The 13,545-nt window shown below is 43.9% G+C and overlaps 1 long non-coding RNA gene across 1 annotated transcript in view; it reads right to left on the bottom strand.

Moving 5' to 3' along the window:
* The window catches only part of LOC147732455 (uncharacterized), a 48,088-nt gene extending 39,055 nt beyond the window's left edge, over positions 1–9,033 (bottom strand). The window contains exon 1 of the long non-coding RNA XR_015308663.1: positions 8,964–9,033. This is a non-coding gene — a long non-coding RNA (uncharacterized LOC147732455). The remainder of the gene's footprint in view (positions 1–8,963) is intronic.
* Between the last annotated feature and the right edge of the window lie 4,512 nt (positions 9,034–13,545).

Raw genomic sequence — 13,545 nt, 5'->3', positions numbered from 1 at the left:
CAGCTCTCCGCTATACCTAACTCTTGTTGCAGCTCTCCGCTATACCTAACTGCAGCACTCTCTGAACTTTAAATGTTGAAAACATATAATACCAACATATTACCTTGGACTTTCTCGGTCGCTCAAACACAGTAATTTATGTTAGTCATCTAAACGATTACCTTCATATGACCGTAGTGCACTGTAGTATTTCATTGTTATCAATAACGGTGTCTAGTACCTAATATCTATCCTCTTTTGATCCGCAGTCATTAAAAGACATATTCCTTTCATCACTGGAATATGATTGATTAAGAAACTTAAGGGAACATGAGTTTACTATAGCCATTATGTGGAAATTTTAATAGTAAGTATACTCATCTCGCATTATATGATTGTAGATAGATAAATTTAGAACCAACTAGGCTATATCTATGACTTACTATAATAGCTATCATTAATTGACTGAATAATCTTTGCCTTTTTTGAGGTCTATAGATCCTCCCATTACCATCCACCCTTGGCTTGGGATAGGGAGTTTCCCACTAGGTTTCTAATTGTCTTAGTTACCTAACAACTGCTGAAATATATTAATATTAGCTTTGTACTTTGTTTGGCAATTATTATATTGCTATAGCAAGTAGGGAAGGTGTGCTATTTAGGAATCTGTTTTTTGATTTTGTTAAATAATTTTGTTTTAATTGACTTGAATTGGTCAAAATAATTATGTTGTATATGATATGCGGCCTTTGGTGAAAACCAACTTTTTAATTCATGTGATTGATTATGTTTTTATATTTTTTAACTGTATATTTCAGACAGAATTTGTGGCTCTTGAAGAAGGCGTCCTTTGAAACGCCGAAACGCGCGTCGGAAAACATTGATTGCCACTCTATGGTTCATTTTAATATATGATTATTTTGCGTCAATATTGTATAATCTGTTGAATTTTATGTAATACTGATGTATATGATTACCATAATGTTGGAAGCAAAACAAATCACTATAGTTAACAGAATCTAAGTATAAATCCTCAGCATCAAAAGCAGCATAATATTTCAAATCAGAGAATAATGCTTTTACGGCCTGAATATCCCAATCATCAGAACGTATATTTTGTTTAATCACATCCCCCATGTTTACACTGTGTACTCTGCAATGTGCGACTTGGCAAAGTTAAACTTGAAACCCATGTCTGCAAAGTTACAAATAATACTGTTCACTCGACACAGATGCTCCCAAAGTTCTTCGTCTGTGAGATAGATGTCATCCACATAAGAACAAGCATCTGAGTCGACCCTCTCCAACAGAGAGACAATGCGGGTGGAAAATACTCCAGGACTATTCTTATAGCCCATTGGGAGACGCCGAAACATTTTCTGGACACCGCCGCATGTGAAAGAAGTCCATTAGGAACTTAGACTGTCCAATGAATGGGCATAAAAACCATTGGAAATGTCAAGCGTGGTTTTGAACCGCTTACGCACAAGACTATTTACAAGGGCAGAGCCGTGAGTATTCTGTACTGCACAGTTACGGCAATGCGAGTTTAAATGCCGGTAATCCAAAACCAAACGGTAAGAGCCGTCCGGCTTGTTTACAGTAAAAAGGGGGTTATTCATCGGTGACACACATGTTTCAATTACACCTTGATATTCCAATTGTTCAAGGATCGCTGCGACCGAAGCTTTGGCTTTACGTCGTATGGGATATTGAGGTTGAGGCTGCGGCTGAGACCGTAAAGGAATCTCGTGGCTTGGGGACAATTTATCCCAGCCACACTGATTGCGGTACACAGCCGGTGCAAGCGCCAGAGCCCACTCTTCTGCAAAGTGCAGCGCTTCCACTCTCGAAACAGTGTTCGCGAAACTGGGGAGGATTACCTCCTCCCCTCTTGGAGCTGCGAGCACAAAAGGTGGGGGCCAGTCAGCCTCCGAAAGCAAAATGTCATACGTAGATGAAAGATTTTCCCAAAATACCCCTTTTATGGTACGCTGTATGTCACCTTCAATCAACAGGACAATTTCAAAAAGTCTATCAGGGGGAGCAACTCTTGTATCAGCTGTTTCAATCAAAACATAAGTGTCAGTCGCTGTCACCTTCAGTAGTGGACGGAGGGCCTCTCTCACTATGGTAATCTCCGCCGCGCTGTCCAGCAAGGTCAGAGCCCAAGTCAGATTCCGAAGCCGCGTTCTCACAATCTGGGGCATATCGATGCGCCGTTAAGGCAGCGACTTTTTTCTTGGCAAACTGCGGTCTCTGAGGCGTAGAGCCTTCCTGCTTGTCTGCACCGTTGCGCGGGCGGGGCTGACCACGTCCTTGCTGGCCACCCCGGCCCCTGCCGCCCCCTCCACCACCGGTTGACGGAGCCGATGAGTCCTGAAAGGAACGAGGAGAGCGTTGGTCAGAAGCCTGAAACCGATCAGGAGATTTAATCATCGCGCGGTCGCGCAAATCATAAACACGTTCCTGACTGCGCAGGCAAGGGAGACGCAGGGCGAGATGTCTGAGCCTGTTGTTGCTGTTGCTTACCCTGATTCTGTTTTTTAGGCCAATTTTGTTTTTTATTGGTATTGGGTTGTACCGCCGCTGCCGAAGTCTGTCCCTGGGGCTGCTTTTTCTCTTTATCAGAAAAAGGCTTAAGACCCTTGGCATTGCGGCCAACCGTTTTATAGGCCGCCACAATTATCCTCGCTAACTGACGGGGTTTTTCGGGATCGGGAATCGCCTTTAACCCGTTAGCCACCTGAAAGTTCACTGCATCTCCCTTGACATTTGCAAGGATCAGATCGCAAACCACATCAAAGGTGCCACATGCCGCATACCCAATTGAACCACAGACTCCGGTCCATGGTCATCTTGAACACGTTTAAGGACCGCAGACAGATTGGACATAGACGGGGTGCCATAGCACCTCGAATAGACCGCTGCAAAAGTCTTACCCCAAGATTCACTGTCACAAAGCTCAGGGGCCAAATCTTTCAGCAAACTAAGCGTAAGAATCCGGTGTTTTTCACCGGGAGACGTATCAGGAAACACAGCCTCCAGCTGGTCAAATTTCTCGGCAAGCCAGAAAGGAAAATCATCCTTATCCTGTGGCTTTTTGCCCATCACGGAATTCACCATAACAGGACTGATTTTCAAATTAGCCTGACCTGCCGCAAGGTGCGCACCTCTAGGGGCCGCACCATGAGCATTACGACTTGTGTAATGTACAAGCGCTCTAATCACGGCAATAGCGACAACATGAAGTCGCCTAAGTTCCGCCAAGGAACAATTGCCGTGAAGAGGGTGAGGGGTAAACCCAGCCAAAGCGGGCCAATTAGTGCCCGGAATGGACAAAGGACCTAACCTCGGAGCGGTTAAAGAGTGGGGTAGGGCGCCACCAAACCAAATTCCATGCTGCCAAACATCTATAGGTACTTCCTGTGCTCTGTACGGAGCATATTCAGCAAGTACAGGTGACGCAGTGTACGAGTGGAACACACCAGAATTTGCGTCCACTGCCGGAAATGTCACCCACAAATAAAACAGTTCGGAAGGGTAAGCATGTTCCGCACTCACCACCAGAACCACAGCCAAGCCCTCCACAGGAACATCATAAGCCCGCAAATGATCACGCACCGCAATGCGACTATGCACCGGGATGTCCACGGCTTGTGCCATGACTGCACAGGAAAGTGAAAAAACAAAGAGTACTTTGTAGCACAACTGGGTAGTAATTCAAGGAAACCGTTTATAGAAAGATTCAAGCTTGAAAGAACCTATTTCAAAAATAGGTAGGTTTTCCCGACACCACCGTTTTCCGGAAACGGTAATGCAGGGGTTAAGGTTTGAATGATATACTACTCGAGTGTCATGATATAAGGCCAACAACGTATGGGCGCCATGTAGCAGGGTTTTCGTTCTCCCACAGAACTGTGCACAGAGATCTAGAACCTAGGTGAATTAGGGTGACCCAAAACTCACCTTAGTATCCAAATCCCCTTACCGAACTAGCTACAGTGTTTCATTGGTCATAACAAACTCCCAATGACTTAGACAAACCAGAACATGAACTTAGGTTACCTCAGGTATCGTGGAACACATGAACACTCTTTCGCTCTATTATCATTTCAAACCAGAACGGGGAGTAAAAGAAGACACGTGCAAGTTTGAAATATTTATTTTTCAATGCAAGGTTCTTAAACGCAGTATCTTATATAATACCAGAATACATATTATAAAAATCAGAGTTATCAACATAGTCACTAATCCATAGTAAGCGAACGGTGATATCATATTATAATGCAAAAATCTATAGAAATCTGTATCACCTATATTTCGCGCACCCTATTTAGCATACTATATTATATCGAGAAGGTCTCATTTGGGTTTTAGCAGGGCGGGCCCATACCTCTAAATGTCAGTAGGAGAAGATCACATCATCAGCTACCAGCTCTCTGCATGCGAAGCACCATCAAGTGTGTTAGTGCATTCTCAGTAACTCTATCTTAAACCCGCTTAGAGCCCAATGTTGGCAGCAACTTTATTTGTGTTATGTCTAATGTGGTGCGAGGATCAGGCCTCCCAGCAACCTTGTGTTAGGTTATTCTTAGAGGGTTCAGCTCTCAGTGTGCAGACAGTGTACCAAGTGTACCAAGCACAACTGATATCAGAGCAATAACATATTATTCTCAAATAAATCACATCTTTCGTCTAGGTTGAAAGCTACAATAACAATTATGTGTCGTGTGCAAACTGAAGCCGAAGGAAAATATGTCGTTTAAACATTTAATAAACTCATGCTAACTTAACACAGTATATAGAAAAAGCAGTAACTATATGACAGTGGCATGCTGTGTTGCCTTCTCTATTTGCACCCCCCAGATCATATGTTATTTAAACTTGTTATAATACTAGTGCCCAGAAAAATTGGCACTACACTTTGTTACAGTTCTTGTTATGGTGTTGTTAAAGGGGGAAGATATGTGGTGTAGCGTTCTAGTCGCTTGCACCACGTGATGCCTGTGCATGCTGGGAGCGACGCCGGGCGTGGTTCTGCACTGGGAGACCTAGCCGCGTATACGGACGACATCCTCATAGTGACAGAGCAACCCACAACCTTCATCGTAGCCCTCATAGAAACCATAGAAACATACTCAATTCACTCAGGGTATAAACGTAACAAGGACATGTCTGAGTGCAAACCCCTCAACATCCATACCACTAAGGACACATTGGGAGGATCGGGCCCGGCATGGCAAACAGGATTCGTCAAATACCTAGGAGTACACTTCGGTAACAACCTTAAAACCACACTAGACCAAAATGAGAAACTACTGTTAAAGAAGACAAAGACACTTCCAGAGTCCTGGTCCCCAAAATGTGTAACATGGTGGGGTAGAATAGACACAGTCAAGATGATGATCACCCCGATGATCAACTACCTGCTGACCATGCTTCCACTCCTACTCACTGACGACTTCCACCGCAAGATAGACAAAATGATTAATAAGTTTCTATGGCAGGGCAAAAAACGAGAATAAGCATAAAAAAACTAACACTAGACAAAAAACTGGGCGGACTAAACCTAGCAAACTACAGAGCCTTCCAAACCGCATTTCTAGCAAAACAAGGATCCTACTGGTTGGCACCCCTACAGAGGGAACACGCCGGTATGGCTATTAATCGAGCGAGCCATCCTAAATAACCTAGAGCCGCTGGTGATCCTCACAGCTAATAAACACACACACGCCTCCAACCCAATATTCAAAAACACAAAAATTGCCCTTCTCAAAATAGACAAGAAAATGGAGCACAGTGTAAAGAATTCGAAATGGGAATCACTGTGGGCAAACACAAAGATTAAGTATAAGGGGAAACCCCTATTGTTAGAGACATGGAAAGCGATAGGAATCTCCTACCCAGCGTAACTGGAAGCTGGGGGCAACCCCGTCGCGTTCACCGCGCTAAAAGAGAAACATAGGCAACCAGACATTGAGCTATACAACTTCCTGAAAATCTGAACAGTCCGGACAAAAGCAAAGTTAGCGCAACACAAACCATCAATCATACAATACATGACAAAACTCAACAGAATAGGCCATCAGGTATCACATCTCTACAAACTTCTGATTCCTACTGCCACCAAAATTAACGACAAACGAGCGACATACTGGGCAAAACAACTTGACACCACACTAGTGAGCACAAACTAAATCTCCTATGGGCCTTCCACTCAAGAAACAAAGGGGCATATTATCAAGGGGGTTTATCTCTGCTTTTATGGCTTTAAAAGCCAAGAAAGCGGAGACAAAATTATCTCCCTATTACCTAGCTGCCGCTAACACCAGTTAGCAACAGCTAGTAGGAGATAGCGACCATCTTGGGCCCCACTTTGCATGTCAGTGATATTTATCACTAATGAGATGCAAAGTGGGCGTGCCAAGATGTTAGCGACTGAAAACAGTCGCTAACATCGCTATCTCCTATTACCAACTTTTGGAGATATTCGCGCTAAGCGGGAATATCTCCAAAAGCTAACACCTGTCCTGAGCAGTTCTTAGCCATGTTATCCAATGGGAGGTGGATAACATGGCTAAGAGCATTAGCTCGCTAATGCATGAATATCGCTGACTTTTCAGCGATATTCATGCTTTGCGGCGATTTTTACCGCATTTGCGTTAAACCTTGGTAATACCAAGGTTTATTTGCGGTAAAAATCGCCGCAGCGCTGCGGTAAATGTTTTTCTCTAACCAAGCAATAGCGATAATTATCGCTATTGCTTGGTAATATGCCCCTAAATCTCCCCAGTACTAGCACAAACAAAATTCTGGCTACTACACAAGACTTACTGGACCCCGGCTCGCCTTGCGGCGCTGAATCCCCGTGAACTTAGCTGAGAAGGGCGCTAGCCCATAAGCATATCCCAACAGGCCCAGATCAGACCCATGACTGAAGTAATCTTCTTGTATGCTATTGTTTCCTTTCTCTCTTTTTATTCTGTCTTTACCCTTTTCACCCACTCTTATTCCTTTTGCAAGACAGTGGAAAAGGGGACAGCTAAACATATATAACACTTACCACTATTCTTGAAAAGAACAGCCAGTTTGGGCTGATACCCTGTAATGGTAAAGCGTTGATAAATGTATGTATAAAAATGTAATAAAATACTTTGAAATAAAAAAAAAGAAACTGTGGTTCGAGAACCGTACGTTGACCAAAAGTGTTCAAATATTCAGGAATTTAGAGGTACAAAATACCCACACAGACGATTTAATCTTTGAAGCGCAACTGACACCTTTTTCTGTAATCATCTCAAAAACTACAGAGCGAATTTTCATCAAATAAAAAAAAAAGATGTGTTGGTTCAAAGTAAATTTCTAACTTCATTATCAACTGTTCAACGCTTTACTTACGCATCGAAGAACTAAGGGGCATATTACCAACAACTAGCGATAATTTTTGTCTCTAACTTGTTTAGAGACAAAAATTATCGCCGCACATCGGCGATTTTTATCGCAGATAAACCTTGCTATTAACAAGGTTTATCACAAATGCGATAAAAAACGGCCGAAATGCATGAATATCGCTGAAAAGTCCGCGATATTCATGCATTATCGAGCAAATGCTCTTAGCCATGTTATCCACCTCCCATTGGATAACATGGCTAAGAACTGCTCAGGGCAGGTGTTAGCTTTTGGAGATATTCCCGCTTAGCGCGAATATCTCCAAAAGTTGGTAATTGGAGATAGCGATGTTAGCGACTGTTTTCAGTCTCTAACATCTTGGCACGCCCACTTTGCATCTCATTAGTGATAAATATCACTGACATGCAAAGTGGGGCCCAAGATGGTCGCTATCTCCTACTAGCTGTCGCTAACTGGTGTTAGCGACAGCTTGGTAATAGGGAGATATTTTTATCTCCGCTTTCTTGGCTTTTAAAGCCAAAAAAGCGGAGATAAACCCCCTTGATAATATGCCCCTACAACCCATATTAGACTCCAGATGGCCAAAGTTTAATTTGTGGTTGCCGGTGGGGAGGATCGGCATTTATTTTTGGGGGATCAGCAGATATTTTTCTGCGTCGAACATTTCCAAGGAGTAAGAGAGAGAGCGGAAAGCATACAAAGGTAACCTAAACAGAAAGAGAAAAACAGAAAACCCGCCACAAAGGGAGACAGCAGCCACCTGCAAGAGTGAGATAACAGGCCGGGGAGTGTCTGGCAACCAAAAAAAAGGCTGTGGATTCCGCACTACGCAGCTTTGGTATTTGTCACTGTGACATTTTATAGCGCCGACCGAATGTTTGCGCAGTTCCTTGGGCAGCAGCACTTATTATTTTTCAAATGGGGACTCTTTGGATCAATCACAATAACTCACCCCTCTTTGACCAATTATTTGAAATTTTATTGAAAAAGTCAGAGGTGGTTGAGACAAGCATTTGCTAAATTTGATTTCGATTCATTATATGCAGGGCTATTCGTAAAACAAAAAGCCTGGTTTCTGTGTAAGTAACTACTGAACCAAAATCATAGCCTCTCAAAGATGTAAATGTATTTGCACGACTTTCCTGTTCAAACAGTTCTGTTCTTTTAATATGTTTATAGGTCTAGAATTTTTAATTAGTAATCGACACTTTAAATACTCTTCACTACAGCTCCCATTTCTTAAACCGCGGAAGAATAATCCTATGAGTTGACACACAATTCAAACATGTGACCTGCGAGTTTCCACCCACTCCTCTGCAGTGCCCGCTGAACCCACTAAGCTTTCCTACACCGCATGCATCTTTCTTCTCCCTTTGATGGGCTCAGGAAACAGATGAAAAAATATGAAACGTAATACATTTTTTTCAGATGAGTGAAAGCCAGCTAGTCAATTATTGGGTGAAAAATAAAGATGTACACGAACATTTCGAGCGTGCCTGTGAAAGGAGGCGTGCACAATACTCCAAACAGTCATTCTTGTAAATAAATATGTTCTAAAGAGGAGAACTTACCGTGGAGACGGCGTCTCAAGGTGTGTCTCTGAACACCATGGTCCGCTGAACTTTTATATCATTTCAGGGCAGCGGCTTTCGGTTTCATTTTCTGTTCATTGTACATTTTTTTTTTTTTAAAAGGCACGAACTGTTTCCTTCCTGTGGTAGGAGGGTCGGTCTGTTAAAATACACATTTAACTGGCCTGATACCAATTTTTCAGTAAATCTTTCTAGCTTCGTAAGGAATTTAAAACAAACAGCATTTAGGATGTTTTCCAAAGCCTCTGTGTGAGTGGGGCCATGTTCTTGAGCATTTTTATATGTATACTTTACCCGTCACGCGTTGCTGCGATCTCAGAAGAAAGGAAATCTAAGGAAACTTGTTATGATAACATTCAATTTACATTGTGTCATTTTTATTGAAACTTATTCATTTTAATATGGAAAACATTTCAAAGTGTTGTTTTAATTCTGTTTATTTATTCGAGTGCTTGTGGATACACAATATTTTTTGTTTTTCCGTGTGGTGCATAGACGAATAAATCAGAAGGTTTTCCGACGCGTGAGCTGGCCACATACAGTTGTCCATGTGAGAAGCACGGATTCTCCAAATGTAGTCCACACACTTGCAGCAATTGTCCATGTGCTTTGTTGATGGTCATTGCAAAAGTGAGTCGCACTGGAAACTGTAGACGTTCATTATTGGAAAGATTATGAGAGCCCTGGGGGGGCCGATATTTATCAATTTTTTTGTTGTTGCCAGAAACCTTCGCGTGAGTGTACTCAACCACTTTTAACACATTAAAAAAAATACATATATATTTTTTTCTTTTTGCCAGAAACCTTCACAGTGTCGTAATTGGCCCGGCCGCGTTAGCGATTAGCTGAACCTACACGTTGTCCTCCTTAACTTGGCTATATATGATAACGCCATTTTGAATGTTGCGGCGGCCATCTTAGATCATGAGCGGCCTCGTGGCCGACGTGCCCTTTAGTCCGTTGTCCGTTCCACTGACCACTCTTGTCTGCCCAGCAACAGGCTATTTTTAGTACTGGTCAAGCCGCACATGCGCAGTTCCCACTGACCCGTAGATCTTCAGGAATGTGCACCAAACTGACCAGCGGAGTTGTGCACCCTCCAATGAGCTGGCAGTATTCCAAAACATGACCATATATGTCTCGAAAATGTGTCTTAACTTGTGCCGCCTATCTTTTATTGCCCCAAAACTGTATATAAAATGGGGTCACACCGATGTTCGGTGTGATACCTCTTGCATTGCCGAAGGGTGCTGTTTGAGTGTACCACCACCCCATGGGGTCTTAATAAACTTGTTCTTTGCCTTTTACAGTTTCCGTGCCAACAGTTCTTGAGTGTGAGTGGGTTATCTCCGGAGCGTGTAGGCCTTGGGAACCCCGAAATACTTCAATTGGCGACTCTGGTGGGATTCATCGGCGACTCGGATGCCCGAAGGAGAGGTCGTGACGAAGGCTTGGAAACCCGCCATGGGCGCGCGCTGCCACGAGTGACCCGAGTCTTGGCTGCCACGGTGTTTTTTCCTTTCCTTCCGACCTGACCTTCCAGGTGGCGCCGGTCTCCGACTGAGTCTTCGAAGTGTCTGCATCGCTGAGAAAGTGCCGTTTGGCTGATTTGGCTTACAAGACCTTGGCAGTTGGAATCTGGACATTTGGGAATTTGGTAAGCTTTGTGATCGGTAAGGTAGTCTTCGGACGCTTACTGAGGTCCTATGATTTGTGTTCGGTAGGGTAGTCTTCGGACGCTTACTGAAAATCTGTGCTTTGTGATCGGTAAGGTAGTCCTCGGACGCTTGCCGAAGTCCTACGATCTTTGATTTGAGTTAGCTAACATTGTGAATTTGTGATCTTTGAACTTATATGTGTAGTGCACTTCACATAGGCAGGCATGTAGAGATGTTTCTCTAACTTTGTTTTTTTCCTTTGAGCGGCACAATCGTGTGAAGAACTGTAAGTGCCATTTTGTCCGGTGTCACATTTTCGTGATACTTTTTGAACATGCCTGTTTTCAGCACACTCCGAGGAATGTGTTGTCTTGGAGAAGGTACCTCAATTAGGTTAGCGGAATCACAGCCGGCTCCCCCAGAGGGAATACCAAATAGGGACATGTACATAAAATTTGGCCTTCCTCCTATTATGTACAGTAAATTATGGCATAAATACACCAAGGCCGATCCTGAATTGCAATGGCCTCTACACGGGTCTTATGATTTGAGTAAAATACAATTTGTAGAGCAATGTATGTTTCAACGCAGGTCTAGACAAAACATGTTTGATTGCGTGCGAATGTGGGAGAAAGCGGCGCGTGAGCGAATGAAGCGTGAGGTTGCCTTGGCGGACAAAGAGCAGCGCAAGGCTGCTCGGGATAAAGCTTTACAGCTTGAGGAGAAGGAGGCTCAGGAGAAGAAAGAGAGGGAGGAACGGGAACGTAATTTGCAAACGACTGGTCAGTTTCCTATTCGCCGACCACTTTATCCTGTCCTTAATAATGACATTGATGATTTTTCTTTGTTAGATCGGTCACCGCCTCCGTACGTTACGCCGACGGCTCCAGCTGTGGATTCCGATGATGACGGACAGGATAAGTCGGGCAAGAAGAGTGTATCTGCTCTCAGGTTTACTACGGAGAGGTCCGCTCATCTACGTAGTTGGGCTCGTAAAGTGAATAAGCGTAGTGTTACCCAGGATCAATTGTTAACAGAAAAGAAAGGGTGGACGGATCTTGAATTGATGTATTTTCTGTCTACTTTGGCGGATGAGGTTATAGGCGCATATCGTGATCTTTCTGATACGTTAGAACCCAAAGCGTTGTCAGTGTACCGTGAAAATTTGACTAAAGGTGATTTTGATCTTTCAGATGTCGATGACCTGTTTGCGCAATTGATCAAGCTGCGGGATGAGACAACCCGATTGCGGGAGGAGCGGAAAAGGAGGCAAAAGGAGTCCGAATTGGAGAATAATGGGCAGGCCAAAGAGTGTTCTCTCCGTGGTTCAGATAAGAGTTCTGCGTTGCATGTTATGCCTATGCGTGAAGCTGCGCCTTTGTATGTTCCGCCGAGGGGGGAGGTACGGATGAGGATAAATTATCGAAGGATGCGAAAGGGTATTTTGTGTATAATTGGGTTTACACGCCATGGAATAGAGCAGATGTCATGGCATTGAAAAATTCTTTACCTGATCTTCGGAAGAATCCAGCGGCATTTTATGAGGGGGTGGAGGGGGCTATATCGTCTTGTGTGATGACTCTCGTAGACATAGACTTGTTTTTTGGGCTGATATTACCACCTGATATGTGGCGGCAAATTCGTAAAAATAATGACGAAACGATATTGGGAGCAACATGGAAAGAAATAAATGCTGCAGATTTAGATAGGGAGCCAGCATGTAAGCCCTGTCAGCTAATCCTAGATCTGCCGGCAGCTATCTTACATAAATTAAAAACGCTTGTTCCCTCCAAAAAGATTGATTGGACCATGTTAACGTCGTGCAAGCAGAAACCCGATGAAACGGTTTCAGATTTCTTTACACGCTTCGAGGAGGCCTTTCATGATTACAGTGGTCAATCTTTAACAGACGATACGGGTCGGCATTTGTTTGTAGATAAGTATGTAGCTAATCTCCTACCAGAGATTGCAAAGCGATTGAAGTCGAGTGAAAGTTCCTGGGCCACGGCGACCCCTGCGTCCTTGTTAACTATGGCTCAGTATTATGAGCGGCAGGAAGTGGAGGCTAAAGAAAGTGCAGAGAAAAAGACGAAGGAATTGAAAACGAAGGTGATGTTGGCGCAGGTTCGGGGAACACAGGGTAGGGGGAATGATAGAGGTAGACGAGGTGGAGAAAACGCATCGTATGGTCGTACGGACATTGCGGAGGATCAGTGTGCTTATTGTAAGGAGTTTGGGCATTGGGCCGAAGATTGTCCGGTACTTCGTGAACAGCGTAGTCAGCGTGGTCGAGGAAGTGGAAGGTCGAGAGGAGGTTATGCTGGAGCGAGAGGTGGCGGAGGTGATCGTAGAAAGGTTGAGGAGAGGGGCCGTGGCCAGGACGAACGAAATACGTTTGATAGACGGAACCAATATCAGATTTCGGAAGGAGAGAATGTGGAACACCAGGATTATGTGCATGCATAGGATTGCGTAGGATGGGGTAAGGAATCAGTTGAAGTGCCGGTAGATCAGCAAGGTCCATATGTAACAGCGGGTATTTTGGGTTCTACTGATCAATTTCTAGTCGACACAGGAGCTACTCGTAGCGCTCTGTCGAAAAACTTGGTTCCGAGGGCTCCCCTGTCTGGCGAAATGATTACGTGTGTAGGGTTTGATGGCACACCCTCCCCCAGCCCATTGTCCAAGCCCCTTGCACTATGCATTGACAAATACTTTAGTTTTGGCCAGTTTTTGTTATCACCCCATACCCCAGACAATATCCTGGGCATTGATTTGCTTAAATATTTTCGAGCGACAATACGTTGCGCTCCAGAGGGAGTGCGGGTTATTCTGAACGACAATTACCCTGACCCTGACGATTGCCCTGACCCTGATAGATTTTATGCCATTTTAGACATCCC

The sequence above is a fragment of the Lissotriton vulgaris genome, chromosome 2_1, assembly GCF_964263255.1.
Source record: "Lissotriton vulgaris chromosome 2_1, aLisVul1.2, whole genome shotgun sequence".
NCBI lineage: Eukaryota > Metazoa > Chordata > Amphibia > Caudata > Salamandridae > Lissotriton > Lissotriton vulgaris.
This window is presented reverse-complemented; position numbering and strand designations above follow the sequence as displayed.